Below are 16298 nucleotides of genomic sequence, written 5' to 3'. Positions count from 1 at the left end.
TATATTCTAACTGTGGCCATCTGAATTTCTACTGTGGACACCATTTTTCATAGTCATTGTTGGTTTTGTTGAGTGAAAGCATAGCACACAGGTGACTCACCTGTCGTGCTGAACCCAAAGATGCAATAACCTTAGAGATCTAAGACACTGTGCTCCAACCCCCATATTAGTGAAGTATACAGGAAATGCATGAAGTTCCCATTCCAGATATTTCATCAACTTTGTGTGACCTGAATAAATTGCATAATCTCAGAGGATCATTGGTTTTATCATATATAAGATAATTTAAACTTATTTAACCCATCCAACCACAGAATATTTGTAACAGAACCTCAAAGTGCAATAGGAGTGTTTTTATTTTTCCTATAGAGTTTTGATGTCAGAAAGACCTTATAGAGCAGAGGTTCTCAACTTTTCAAAAGGCAGGGAACTTAGGATTTACAATGGTCTTTATGGAATATCATGTAATGTCAACATTAAATTCAGAATAACTAATTATGCAATTCTAGATAATAGAATAAACATGTGGAAGCAGGTGTCAAACGTTTAAGTTTATGGTAGAAAGAGAAAACATTATATTCTTTTGCCTAATTCTATTTCCTTGCATTATTTTCATGCTCTATACAACAAACTTATACACATACTCTTTTCAATTATCTGTTGTTTTTAGAAGAGTTCACAAACTTAAGATTGACTTTTACTGAACTTCTGTTTTTCAGACTCTTGAGGATATTATTTTATAGGAGGTCATAAAATAAACCCTGTGTTTAAACTTTGTCAGTTAACTAATTATTCCAATTATGGGGAAACATAAATAGGAAGAAACCAGCCAGCTCTGACTCCAGGGCCTTGGCACTTTGCTGAAAGATGTACTGCTCCTGCTCCTCTTTCCAGTCATTGTAGGGTGTTCCAAACAGATTTTAATCCCATGAGAACAAGATTATACACGCTTTCTTTTTTCTTTTCAGGGCAGAGGCTTTGAAATCAAGTTGAAATGTGTAGTGTCATTCTACCTGGAACATGGCCATATGGAATAAGAAATATTTTCTTCTTGTATTTGGTCAGTAGTGCAAACAGGTTGAACACACAAAGGGAAGTCAGAGATGGTTTTTATTTGCATATATGCATGTCTGGGAGGCCTCATCTCCTAAGGACCAAGAGATTTTCAATTATTTTTCATGTGGTAACCCTAAAGTTATGGCAAAGCATTGCAAATCACTGTGAAGCATTGCAAAGCATTCAGTGAGGCCATAATAAAGGTCAGATAGCAGCATGTTGCTTTCCAAAGGTGAAAGAAAATATCTTCCTAGGATGAGGGTAAATAGATGTTTCTACTCAACAACATGCTTTGCAGCTTTGGCCAGAAAAGGGAAATTGGAAAGATGGTGGATACTGGAATTTTCCACCCAGTTCCAAAGCTGGCCTTCTGAATAAGAACCATTTGCTTCGCTATGGCACCATCTCCTTCTGAGAGCTCCTTCTCAGTTGACCAGAAATATCCACTTGACTGGTGACTAAAGAAATATGAATAAGGATGTTGCTATTCAATTCCTATCATTTAAATAGGGCTTTAAAGTAACACAGTAAATTTAAAAGCCAAAGAATTGTAGGCTTTATAGCCAAAGAATTTTCTAAATTCCTTTCTTCCATTTTTTTTTTTAAGCCTAAAGAGGACTCTGATTTCTCACATAATGTTAACACCTATATGCCTTCGGCCCCTGATAGCCAGGCCTTGCTGCATAGTGATATGAGGAGGATGTGATGCAGAAGGAAGGGAAGCCCATCCCTATTATAGAAGGCCGTAGGAAGGAAAAGGGAAAGAGGAGATGTGGAAAACAGATCTGAATGCCCCAACTTCTCTCTGAGCTTCCACCAGGACTGGGTGTTAGGACTGCCATGGGAAGAAGGAAGCTGTTGGGTTGTTTGAGTCTCTACAAAGAACCCAAAGCACAGGTTGCCCTAACCAAGCTGGGGCAAAACCACATCAGAGTTTAATTTGGCAACAAAGAGTGCTTAGAGAGTAGCCTTCAAATTTGCTTTTCGGGGCAGCTTGCCATTTCTGCCTTGCAATAATAAAATCTTCCTTTATTCCTTGTGTAGAGTAGAGCAAGCCTGGGGAGGAAGGATTGAACCATCAGGTAATTTGAGAAGCAGGTGACAGATTGCCTTTTAGGGTCTGGATTGGTGAGATGTAAAGGGATCCCTGGCCTTGGTTTGGGATGGACCATCACAGTAGGAGGCCACATGGAGGACAAAGGTTTTTTTGTACCAGTGTAACCTAAGGTCAACTGCAAAACTAACCAAACAAGATAAACAAGACTATTCCACAAGGTAAAGACCTCAGCTACAAATGCAGTAGGCAGGCAACAACCAAGCAAACAGGGCACCCTCATGAAGATTGGAGGAATGGAACAAAACCATTGCAAGTTCTAGGGAGTCTATCTTCCCCCAGCCAAGAAGTCATGAAGTCCTCCTTCCCTAAGATGCCCTGGGAGAGAATCAGGAAGACAGGAAGATTCTAGGAAACTGAGCATTTCTTTTTACCAAGTGATAAAGAGCACAACCTTAAAAGATTATTTCAATCATTACATTGGTCCAGGTTTTAATAAGACTAGAAGCTACTTTTTTTGCCTTTTACTTGATAGACTGATGGTTATAGTATAGATTGGGGTTGTTTTAGACATAATTTTTAAAAACATATCCTGACTACATACCTGAGATGTAGTATGCATAAATCTTGTGACCCTGTTACAAATGCTTCTTGAATAAATTCATGAATGAATCAAATTACACAGAGGAAAAAAAAATAATAAAATGCTTAAGATGATTTGTCATCTTCAACAGTAAAGTTCTCCAGAGAGAGAAATACAAAAACCTAGGCAATTACTTTAGCACTGAGGTTATGGTTCTTTCCCCAGTGTTAATCCCAGTAGGGATGAGCCTGAAAAAATTGCCAAGTGGATAATAATTTATTTTCTTATTTCTTTCATGAACATTTGATTTTAATGGAAATCACAAATAATACTATTTATAATTTATGGATACAAATATGTCACAATAACTACCAAATTCACATTTGTGGTGGTCTCTGGCAAAGGAAAGAAATTGCTTTGGTTGGTAAAAGGAATGACTTTTATTAATTTATTTATTTTTCCTTTCAAATTTTTATTTAAATCAAAGTTAGCTAACATATAGTGTAATATTGTTTTCAGGAGTAGAATTTAGTGATTCATCACTTACATATAACACCCAGTGCTCAACATGACAAGTACCCTCTTTAATACCCATTACCCATGTAGTCCATCCCCTACCCACCTCCCTACACCAATCCTGTTTGTTCTCTATGGTAAGGAGTCTCTCATGGTTTGTTTCCCTTTCTCTCTCTCTCTTTTCTTTCCCCTTCCCATATGTGTGTCTGTTTTGTTTCTTTTTTTTTTTTAATTTTTTTAAATGTTTATTTATTTTTGGCACACTGCGAGAGACAGAGTGCAAGCACGGGAGGGGCAGACAGAGGGAGACACAGAATCTGAAGCAGGCTCCAGGCTCTGAGCTGTCAGCCCAGAGCCCCATGCAGGGCTTGAACTCACCATCCGTGAGATCGTGACCTGAGCCGAAGTCGGATGCTTAACCGACTGAGCCACTCAGGTGCCCCTTGTCTGTTTTGTTTCTTAAATTCCATATATGAGTGAAATCATATAGTATTTGTCTTTCTCTGCCTGACTTATTTCGCTTTGCATAATACACTCTAGCTCCATCCATGTCATTGCAAATGGAAAGATTTCATTCAAAAGGAAGGACTTTTAATTTGTCTATAATGCTTCTTTTAACAAAAAAGATCTAAAGTAAAACTGACCGAATGTTAACATTGATTAATCCCATTGGTTTTATTCTTTTAACTTTCTGTATTTGAAATTTTTCAAAATTCAAAGGAAAAAAAGTAATCTTGAATATCAGAGGAAAGGCGTTGACTTTTCCCATGAAATCCAGGAAAGTTTCCAAGAGGAGGTGACACCTGGGTGTTGAAGGCAAGGTGGGATGTAGCAGGTTTTTACTGGGTGTGGAGGACTTGGGAAAAGGAGATACAGGGTGTTCAAGACCAGGTCATATGTGCACAGGCTCTCTGCTTTTTAAATGTTTATTCAATGACTTGTGTTTGTCAAACTACCCCTCTCCTGTTACCTTCCTCATCCTTGTCCCTGATTTCAGCTCCTCTATTTCTGGGCTGTGTACATAGTAAGTAGGCTACTATTTGAAAAGTATGTGTCATTTGATGGATTATTTTATGTCTAGGTAATCTAATAGGGGTTGGGGGAGGAATGACCCAAATATATAAAGTTGAACATTAAAATAGGGAAATAACCACTAACACAGAGAAAGAATTCTTGGAGGATATTGTGCTTGACTACATGTAAATTCAGTTGAAAACCAGCTGAAATTGGTAGTTTTTTGAGGAAATATAAATCACCAGTTGGACCTCAGAGGAACTAGACAGCCTCAACAGACCAATAATCATGAAAGAAACTGATAAAGAAGAAGTGATATCTATACCCCCCACACACACAACGGATTATTGTTCAGACATTAAAAAAAACAATGAAATCTTGCCATTTGCAACAAAATGGATGGATCTAGAGGGTATAATGCTAAATGAAATAAGTCATTCAGAGAAACATACATACCATACACTCTCATTCATATATGAAATTTAAGAAACAAATAAATGAGCAAAGGAAAAAAAAGAGAGAGACAGAGCGACAAACCAAGAAACAGACTCTTAACTATAGAGAACAAACTGGGAGGGGAGAGGGAGATGGGTTCAATAGGTGATGGGGATTAAAGAGTATACTTATTGGGGAGCCTGGGTGGCTCAGTCAGTTGAGTGTCCGACTTCAGCTCAGGTCATGATCTCACGGTTCGTGAGTTTGAGCCCCGCGTCGGGCTCTGTGCTGACAGCTTGGAGCCTGCTTCGGATTCTGTGTGTGTCTCTCTCTGCCCCTCCCCTGCTCATGCTCTGTCTCTCTCTGTCTCAAAAATAAATAAAAACATTAAATAAATAAATAAATTTTTAAAAAGAGTATACTTATCATGATGAAATAAAATGATAAAAAAAACTTTAATAGTTAAAATTAGGGACATAAGGTGAATTTTACCAAATGCCTTTAAGGGATTTTTAGCATTTATGGAGCTATTTATGTGATTTTTCACCTCTTTTCACCTATTACTTTTTAAAAAATAGCCCACTTGCTTGTGTGTTTGTTATTTTTAACATAACACTGGGTGATTCTATTTGTTACTAATTTATGAATTTTGCACCAATATGCATAAAATAGATTTTTTTCCCCAGTAATTTTTTCTCTTTTTTGGTGCTCTTTGGTAGCGTTGTGCTGGCTTCATAGAATAATTTGGAATCTTTCCTTCTCTATGATCTGATATGGTCGGTGCAGCTTAAATAACATGGAATTAATTATCCCTTCCTTGAAGGTTTGATAAAAATGAAAAATTGATAATAATTTATTTTCAGATCATGTAAATACTCAAATTAAAAGGAGAAAATTGTCAAATTAAATTTAAATGCAACACACAATATGCTCTTCACACAAATCCCTCTTACATCATAAAGACATATACAGGTTGAAAATGGAAAGATGGAGGAAAAGAACATCATCTAAACATTAACCAACCAAGTTGGGATAGCTCTACTTATTTCAGACAAAGTGCACTTTAAAAAAAAGAGTATCACAAGTGATAATGAAGAAGGTTGCACAAAGATGAAGGAGGTAATTCATCAAAAATTCTGAGCAATCCTAAACAAGCATATACTTAATCACACTTCAAAGTACATGAATCAATAACTGCTACAACTAAAAGTAGGCAAATCTAATCGCTAAAGCTGAAGATGTCAGCACTTTCATATACATACTTGATAGAAAAAAGTAGTAAGAAAATCATATCTGACCAACAAATACTACTGATCAACTTGAGCTAATTGACATTAGTTGACATTCAACAATAAAATAGTACGCATTTTTTTTTCAAATGGCTTGGAGTACTCATCAAGATGAACCTTCTCCTGGACCATATAATAATACTTCCCAAAAACTTTGAAGTGATTGAAATCATACAGGCTATGTTCTCTGACTACATGAAATTAAATTAGAAACCAATAATAATATATCTGTAAAACTTCCAAACATTGGAACACTATGAGTCAAGAAAAAAAACCAAGGGAAATAGTAAGATATTTTGAACTGAACGGTAATAAAAACACAGCATATCAAAAGTTGTGAGATGCAGCTAAAACAGAAATTAGATGGAAACTTTATAGCTTTAAATGATAATAATAGAAAATAATAAAGGCTTAAAATTGCTGATACAGGTATCCTTATGAAACTAAAAAATGGAAATCAAATTAAACCCAAAGTAAGTAGAAAAAATATATAGATAAAATTGAGGATCAGTAAAATAACAAAGAAAATGCAGAGAAGTCAATGAAATCAAATGCTAGTTGGAAAAGAACAATATAATTGAGAAACCTCTAATTAGATCAATTTTTAAAAAGGCACAAATATAAAATTTAGGAATAAAACAGAAGACAGTAGTACATATACTACAGACATTAAAAGAATGTTAAGAGAATAATAAAAACAATTTTATTCCACTAAATTTGATAACTTACATGAAATGGACAAATTCCTTGACAGACACAGATAAAAAAGTTACCAACTGATTCAAGGAAAAAATGGAAAATCTGAAGAGACCTATGATTATTTTTAGAAATTAGAGTCTTAATTAAAAATATTCCCACAAAGTAAACTCAATTTCTAGGTGACTCTACTGGTCAATTCAATAAAACACTTAAGGAGAAAAAAAGTAACAATTTTACTCAAATAACTTTAGAAAATAGAGAAAGAGGGACACTTCCCAACTAATCTTACCATTAGTATTACCTTCATAACTAAGCCAGACAAATATTTTACAAGAAAGCTACAGATTTCATGAATGTAGGCACAAAAAATCTGAACAAAATATTAGCAGATCAAACTCAACAATATAGAAAAATGATAATAAATTATGATCAAGTGGGATTTATTTCAGGAATCCAAATATTCAAATATTAATGTAATTCACCACAGAGTAAGTGTAATTCATAACAGAATAAAAAAGAAAAGTTGTATGATCATCTCAATAGATGCAAGAAAAACTTTGACAAAATCCAACATCCATGAATGATTAAAAAGCTTTTTGCAAACTATGAAAAACCTAAAGCTAGCAGCATACTTACTGTTAAAACTATATGCCTATTTTGCGGACCAAGGCAAGAAATTCTGCCTTTACCAATTCAACATTGTACTGGAGATCAAAACTAGTGATTAAGGCCAGAAAAATAAACAAAAGTCCTAAATATCAAAGAAGAAGTATTAAGCTGCCTTTATTAACTAATTGCATGACTATATACAGAGAACATCCTAAGAAATGTACCAAAAAGCTTCTAGGATTAGAAATGAATTTAGCAAAGTTAGTGAATACTAGGTCAATAGACAAAAATCAATTATATTTTAATATAGTAGCAATGAAAAATCAGAAAATAAAATCATAATCATTTATAGTATCATTCAGCATATGAAACACTATGAAATAAAATAAACAAAAATAGTGGGGGCTCATGACCTCAGGGTCATGAGTTCAAACTCCACCTACAGTGTAGAGATTACTTAAATCAATAAAACTTTATAAATAAATAAGTAAAACAAAACATGAATACGAATCATACACTGAAATCTAAACATTATTGCCATATATCATAGATGATGCTAAGTGAACAGATACACCATGTTTATGGGTTAGATGAGACAAGACTGCTATTGATAACAAATATGTTATCAATTGTAAATTGATTTATAGATTTAATACAGGTTGGTGTTGTTTGTTTGTGTGTGTGTGTGTATGTGTTTGTATAGATAAGCTCATTCTAAAACTAGTATGAAAATTCAAAGGAAGAATCACCAAAAGAGTTTTCAAAAATAAGAACTAAGTTGGATGACTCAAGGATTATTATAAAGCTATAGTAATTAAAATAGTGCAGTATTGGCATAGGATACACAAATAGCAATAGAACATGATAGAGATTCCAGATTCCAAAAATAATAGACCCACCCATATGCTATTTTTTTTCTTTTTAACCCTTTATTTTTTTTTAATTTTTTAAATGTTTATTTGTTTTTGAGAGAGAGAGACACAGTGTGAGTGGGGGAGGGGCAGGGTGAGAGGGAGACACAGAATCCAAAGCAGGCTCCAGGCTCTGATCTGTCAACCCAAAACCCGGCATGGGGCTCAAACCCACGAACTGCGAGATCATGACCTGAGCTGAAGCCGGACACTTAACCAATTGAGCCACCCAGGCACTCCCATATGTTATTTTTTTTTTTAAACAAAGGTGGTAAGGTAATATATGGAAGAAAGGAGAGCTTTTCAATAAACAATACTAGAACAAGTAGTTATCCATATGAAAACAAAAGAACCTCAACACATACCTCCCATCACACACACACAAAAAACCTTGAATTGGATCATAGAGCTAAATGTGAAAGCTAAAACTATATAATTTCAAGGAGAGTAGATAGGAAACCTCTTTGCATATTTGGGTTACGGAAATAATTCTCAGGACATAAAAAGTATTAATCACAAAAGAGCAAATGGATACAAAAGACTTTCTCCAAATTAAAAACGAATGCTTTTTTTAATAACACCATTAAGGAAGTGAAAACACCAACCACAGAATAGGAGAAAATATTCTTGACACAGATATCTGATGGAGTAGTTATATCCAGAATGCATAAAGGACTCTTACAATTCAATAGTAAAAAGACAGCCAAATAAAAATAGGTACAAGATTTAAATAGTTCACACAAAGGAAATATACAAATGGTCAATATGTACATGAAAAAAATGCTCAAAATTCATCTTGAAGTAAGTGCAAATTTAAACCACATTGAAATTACACTACAGCCAATACACTGGCTGAAATTTAAAAGACTGCCAGTATCAAATGTTGGTGATTCACATACATTGCCTATGGGACTGTAAGATGGTACAACTACTTTGGCAAACAGTGTGGCCATTTTTCATAAAGTTCAACACTCACGTACCACATGACCAGCAAATCTACTCCTCGATATTTATCCAAAAGAAATGAAAACATTTGTCCACAATGTTTATAGTGGCTGTTTTCATACTGGCCAATATTGTAACAAGTGAAATGTCCATCCCCTAGTAAATGGACGAACAAATTATGGTAAATCCATGCAACAGACCACTGTGGAATAATAAAAAGGAACCAACTATTGATATCCACAAGATACTTACATCTCAAAAACTGAAGAAGCTAATAAACACAAAGGAATTTGTACTGACATGATTTTATTTATATGGAATTATAGGATAGGCAAAGCAATCTATATTAACAGAAAGCACATCAGTGGTTGCCTGGGGCTTGGTGTATGTAGGTGAATTGACTGCAAAAGGGGTGAAAGAGGAACTTTGGGGGGGATAGAAATGTTTTATATCTTGTTTGTGGTGGACTTACAGTTCTATTAATGGTCAAGACTCATTGAGTATACACTGAAAATGGATGCATTTTTTGTGTATAAAATTGACATCAATAAAGTTAATTTTAAAATAAATAAGTAAAAACTGCTCAAAAGCTCCCCAGAACCCTCAGACTTGGAAATCACCCACTACTTGAGTGTTGTAAGAGCTCTGGAATGTCCCTGTAAGAAAAGAAGGTACTATGTGTCACATAAATAGCTCATGAACTCCTTTAAACCTTTTCTGCTATTTTTATTTGAGCATGGGGGAGGGGTGGGAGGGTGACTTTGAACTTTGTCTTATAAAGGAATATACTTCACTCCAACTTTTCTTGATTAGATTCTACTTTCCCAAGGCCTGAATTTAGACTCAGAAGAAATACTTATTCCCTTCTTCCTTTCCCATTCTTCCCTTCCCCTCCCTGCAACTTAGATTCCAGACAAGGCATTCCAGGAAGACGTTTACTTTTAACATTAAAGTAAACAAACATTATTTCTGTTTTGAGACTACAGCAATCAACCTTAAGACAACTAGATCCTGCCAAGATTACCACAATCCCAGGACTTCCCGGGTGAGTAAACCAGAGTAAACCAGAAACATCACTCTTACATAATAATGATCTTGCTTTTCCTCTGATTTGCCTTAATTGAAAAGAAATTTTTTTTTTCTATTTGTTGATATGGTAAATGCCTTAAATTGCTTACCTGGACAATCTCTCACCTAGCTGTGCAAACCAGGGTTTTTAAAATTTCCCCTTAGCATGCAGTTTAGACTAATAAGTTCTGTCTTTGTTGTTTAACCTTGCAGCACATAGAATGGCTTCTGGATTGTAACAATAAATAAATAAATAAATAAATAAATAAATAAATAAATAAATAGAAAAAGATAAAGAAAAGAACACCTAAACTCACCTTTATGACCCTTAATCTCTTCCAATACCAATTTGATTAAAGCTATAGTATAACTACTACTTTCCACTTATTCTCATTCCAATAACTCTATTTGTTCTTATGCAACAGTCCATTTCCAGGTTTTAAAATAAAAATTGATGTACTTCAATACGATCACCACTTTCAAATCATTCAGTGACCGCTTAAGTAAGGTTTTGTAATAATCATTTCCTAACAAAATTAAATATTTAACTATTATGTAGTTTTTGAACATAGACTTTGATTCATTCTAATTCAGCTTCCGAGAGTAATTTTCTTATGAGACTATCAAATTTCAAAAATCACATCAGCCTTTGCTCTAATCCCAGACTAGCTTATATTATTCATAAAGTAGTAAAGGTTACCTAAGTGATATTCTGTACTACTCTTTTAATTGTTTCAATACTACTGAAACGGGTCACAAGGATCAAAGCTAGTTGTTAAACAATAAGCTCTAACTCTTGAAACTCTGAAGTTTTCTTTATTCCAAGGAGGCCTTTTGTAGCTGACTAAATCCAGGATGTCCTAGAGCCTCTGTCCTAGTTCACATGCAAGTATAAGTAGGGTGACCACATAACTAATCATCTAAACTAGAACACTTTTGAAAGCAAGGAGTAAGCTATTCATAATCACTCTGGGAACACACATAGTAATTGTCTCTGGCAAACTGAGATGTGTTATTATCCAGCTATAGCTGCTCAAGCTGTAGCACAGGTCTTAACTGGACCATGAACTTATCAATCATTGCATAAATATCCTTCACAATTTCTCAGGGGACTAACAAGCATGGTAAGCAAAATATCAGGGCTCCTGTTTTCATGAATATAAGATGTCTCAATTCACAGGTAATAATTTAGGGAAAACTAGCAAAAGTAGAAGCTCTTAATCTTAGAAATAAAATTTTTCATTGCTGGGAGCCAGAAGGGCTCTCAGAGCTGGTACATACTGCTCATCACTACAGGCTTCGGTTCCAACCCACCTCCTGCCCCACCACTGGAACTAAAGATGAAGTGCCACTGCTGGGCTGGTAGGAACTCCCAACCCCCAGGAGGATCGCGTCATGCCCTGCAAACCCTGACTATGCCAACTGTGCCTTCATTTCAAGAGGATATTTGAAGCTGGAGGGAGCACAAACACAAAGAGATGGAAAAAAGGAAAAAGGGGCATGGGACAGAAAATGAGAGTGGTATATCAAAACATTCAGTATCTGAGTAGTAGGAGTTCCAGAATGAATGAAAGAGCAGAGAAGGCAGAGCATTAATAAAACAGTTTAAGTAAATTTTCTGGAACTTTAAAGTTAACCCTCATCTTTTTTAAAAGCCACAGAATGCCAGTAAAATGGATAAAAATACATCCACCTAGAACTGGTCATTGTAAAATTTCAGATTACCAGGGATAAACAGAACATGCTACAAGCTCCCAAAGACAACACGAAGAAGGAGGGGGAAGAAAGGAGCAGGGAAGGAAGGGGTTTGGAGGGTGTGGCCACAAGCCAGGGGATGTGGCAGCCACTAGAAGCTGGAAAAGGCAAGGAATGGCTTCTCTCTTAGTACCTCTGCTGACACTTGATTTCTGCCCAGTGGTACGGACTTCAGATTTTAGGCCTCCAGAAGTGGGGCAAAATAAATTTCCATTGTTTTAAGCCACCCAGTTGGTGGTAATTTGTTAGAGCAGACATAGGAATCCAAAAGAGCATGCTGCCCCAGATTCAGAGCACACCCAGGCCATTCTAGAGCAAGTCAAAGACTCCAAGTAAGATCTCTCTAAAGACAAAACTGGTGGGATACTTGATGTGTCTATTTGTCCTAAGTGGAGAACTAAACAACCGGAGATGCTTTGGGCATTGAATTAGATGTAAGCATAAAGACAAAACCAAGCTAGTTTTTTATAAATTCTTTTAAAATTTTTAATATTTATTTTTGACAGAGACACAATATGAGCAGGGGAGAGGCAGAGAGAGGGAGACACAGAATCCGAAGCAGGCTCCAGGCTCTGAGCTGTCAGCACAGAGCCTGACGCAGGACTTGAACCCACGAACCCTGAGATCATGACCTAAGCCAAAGTCAGACGCTCAACCGACTGAGCCACCCAGACGCCCCTATAAATTTTTTAAAAGTTTATTTAGTTTGGAGAGAGAGAGAGAGCACGATCAGGGGAGGAGCAGAGACAGAGGGAGAGAGAGAGAATCCCAAGCAGGTTCTGCACTGTCAACACAGAGCTTGATGTGGGGCTCAAACTCACAAAACTACGAGATCATGACCTGAGCCAAAACCAAGAGTCAGACTCTTAACCAGCTGATCCACCCAAGTGCCCTACTAAGCTAGTTTAAAAAAAAAAACAAAAAAACAAAAAACAAAAAACAATATTTAATCCTAGGAAAAACAGAATTGTTTAGGTAAAGGGAAAAAAAAAAAACCACTGCAAACTAAATGGCTCACCTATATGTAACATTTACATAGTCCTAATAACAAATTATTCTGTTACTCTTTCGGGAAACAAGAGAGAAGTAGAATATTTTTTAAATTTACTCATTTATTTTATAAGCAAACCAGTGAAGGAAAGGACAAAAATCTTTGGTTCATTTATGTATTTATGAATGGAAAAAATTTATAACACAAATTCACCCATTAAAAAAGTTAGGTACAAATTACAACATTACAGATAACCCTTTGTTTTGTTCCACATGCACATAGAGACCTTAGAGACTCAATTCATTTCATGAGACCTAATACGAGTACTCCAAGTAAATATTACACAAATTGGAAGCATCTTGGATTTTTTACGTATATTTCAATACATAAATTTGTATGCATGCTTTAAACAAATAGTATATTTCAAGAATGAGAAAATCTAAACAGAAATTATGACCAGCACGAGGATTGTAGTTTTCTGGTTTTAATATTAGTCTGACATAGCGTTAGTAACCATGCTGCATGGAAACATGTAATGGTACAGTCTGAATCATGATTTGTTAAATATTCTACACCACTCCCCCAGAATACTTAGGCTGGTCATAAAGTTAACTGTGTAAGTAACTACATAAGCATTATCGGGTATGGACAGCCTCCTGTATTAATTGCTGATTAGCAATACACAAACTGCCCCAAAGACTTATGCTTACAGGTAGACATTTAAATTTACCAATAAAACAGCATGTCCTGAAAATAGGGGCACGTTTGAAAATATTTTAAGACAATTCTGTTAACCATAATAATCCCACAGTATGACTAATAAGAAGAACCTGCTTTAAAAGCAAAAATGTAATCAGCATAGCGCATGATTGATTCAACACAGTTCCCAGGGAACAGACCACTTGATTGCAGACTCCTTCATACCAGCCATCGTCATTCTTCTTTATCACATAAATGATTGCATCCTCCATAAATGATAGCTCATCGTCCTTGTCTTTCATATAATCATATAGTGCCACAACTTTCTCCATATAATTCTTGGAGGCCCAAGCAGGATCCCCATCTGCATGTGGATCATTATACTGGACTACTGCAGACTCTCCATCCTCATAATCCACTGGGGGTAGTGCCGGAGGCAGAGACTCATCAAACATGGGAATGTCATCTGAGAGAGGTGGTGGTGGTGGAGTTGGACTATCAGCAATGCTTTCCTACATCCTGGCCACAAAACCTGTGAGAGGTTATCTGTGGAGTCAACTGAGGCATAGGGGGAGGGGTGAGAGCAACAGAAATTGAATTCTGAGAATAAAGCGGACCTCCATTAACATGAGGCTGAGCAGAAAATTGAGCAAAGAGGGAGTTCGTCTGTATCCACAAGAAGACATCGAGGAAGTGGTCGAGTTGTGTCGAGAAATCTGCCTGGTCATTGTGCCGTACTGGGAACTGGGACCTGAGCCTGGGGTTGCTGGTCCAATAGTGGGTGGTGAAGCATAGGCATGGCAATGGGGATGCCAATAGTTCTGCTTCCACTGTTTTCTCGACTTCTACTCCCCCCACTACTTCTACTGTGTGTCCTCGGTGTCTGCCTGGACTATGCTGACTTCTGAGCCTAGCAGGACTTGTCATGTAGTCATTAGGAACTGCTGGGGGTTTAACAGGTTCCAGGGTTTTGTAAGGAGTATTTTGTCCCAGTGTTCCCCGGCCTGACATGGGAGGGCTTGGAGGTTTCTGAGTAGGAAGATTTGTTCTGGACAGTGTGCCAGTTCTTGCAGGCTGGGTATTTCCATGCTTGACACCACAGCCCACAACGTCCAGAACTGTATAGTCAATAGGTTTCTGAATACACCTTACAGAGCGCTCCAGATGTGCAGGTGTTATTATTTTGTGAGTTCTTGGTGTATTCTTATTTGTTGTCAAAATGCCAATGTCTCTTCAAGACACTTTCTCTTTATGAATGTCCACGGTCTGTGACATATGATTGGTGGAAGGCTCCATTCTCCGAAGCTGAGAGGTTTGGATATCCAGCAACTGGAGTACATTGTTGGCCAGTGCATTTATTTGAGAAGCAAGTCTAGCTATGGATTGGGTTGTGTAGGCTTTGGACTCTTCTAAAGCTTTGCTCTTGTCTGCAGCCTGTATGTAGTTGTTTTCACAGTAGTCCGCCACCCGGGTCAGATTCTGGTAACTCTCCATCAGTGCCGTCTTGCCAGAGGGATCTCCTCCTCTAGTAACATCTACAGCTCTGCCAGTTTCCACCAATTCCACTGCATTGCTTCCTCTCGCATTAAAGAGACAGAAGCAGCAACGTCCGAGGCACCGAGCACCTCACAGCCCAGATACAAACCACCTACTGCCCTCCCGCCTGGTATTGTGGGATGGTCCCCCTCCTCTTCCTCCTCACTCTCTCCACCCCCAGAAGTAGAGCATTTTTGTGGTAATGACTGCCCCAAATTTTCATCCTCCCAAATGGAAAGTTAATAGGAATGTCCAAAGCAAAACCAAGTTAGTAATATATGCATGCTACTTGGAGATGTGGAAATAAAAAAACAAAATAATAAGTTTCAAAAGTTGACAGCAGTGGCTTGTAGGGAAGAGTAAATGTAGGAAAAAGCAGGAAAGCAAGTACAGCTGCTTTTCTTAGGAGGCTTTGTAGAAAAAAGTTTTGCATATGTATATGCACGTATAATTTTGGTAAAAATGAAAATGAAAAATCAAAAACTGGAAAAGTGATGAACACAAAAGAATTGTTTATATTCTAGGACTCTTAAAATACAAAATGAATGAAAATTCTAAAACAAGTTTTGTAGCATCATGCAAATAGGCATATAAGGCTGAGCATAACATTTTCAGTGACTGTATCATACAGGGATTCGAAAGGTACAATACTGCAAACGTCTTCTGAGTGCTCTGGAAAACTTCTACTTGAAAACATAATGGGCGCTGTGCAAACCATGGCAGGTCAGGCCTACATGAAATCTATAATGGAAAAGAGCAAGTGGGTCCTGTTAGTCATCTATTGGTTTCTCTTCTGTTGATTATTCTGGATTCTTTTCCTTTCTTCTCAACCCCCTTTAACATACTCATTCCAGTGCTTTCTATGTCAGCACATGGTAACCATTAAAAAGACTCAGTCTGGGTAAATTAACTCAGTCTGTGTAATACTATGGTTTGCTAGACAGTATGCTTCTGGGAGCACTTTTGGTGCCAAGAACTGTATCAGTGTCCAGTTAGGAAAATAGAAAACTCTGTATTTCAAACAAAGTAGATTTATTACCGAAAACTGGCTGCACAATTGTTGAAAAGCTGAAAGATCACAAAAGGCATGTTAGGCCACAGAGAACATTAACATTCAGCCCCTAGAGGGCTGGGAGAA

The 16298-nt window shown here is 36.8% G+C and overlaps 1 pseudogene; it reads right to left on the bottom strand.

Moving 5' to 3' along the window:
- Positions 1-13741: 13741 nt before the first annotated feature.
- On the bottom strand, positions 13742-15140 carry LOC124521111 (abl interactor 1-like; annotated as a pseudogene).
- Between the last annotated feature and the right edge of the window lie 1158 nt (positions 15141-16298).

Source organism: Lynx rufus, unplaced genomic scaffold (genome assembly GCF_022079265.1).
Source record: "Lynx rufus isolate CCGP_SWC_20201006 ecotype Redwood Valley unplaced genomic scaffold, mLynRuf1.p SCAF_3, whole genome shotgun sequence".
NCBI classification, from domain to species: Eukaryota; Metazoa; Chordata; class Mammalia; order Carnivora; family Felidae; genus Lynx; species Lynx rufus.
The sequence above is the reverse complement of the archived record's forward strand: the minus strand, read 5'-3'. Positions and strand labels throughout refer to the sequence as shown.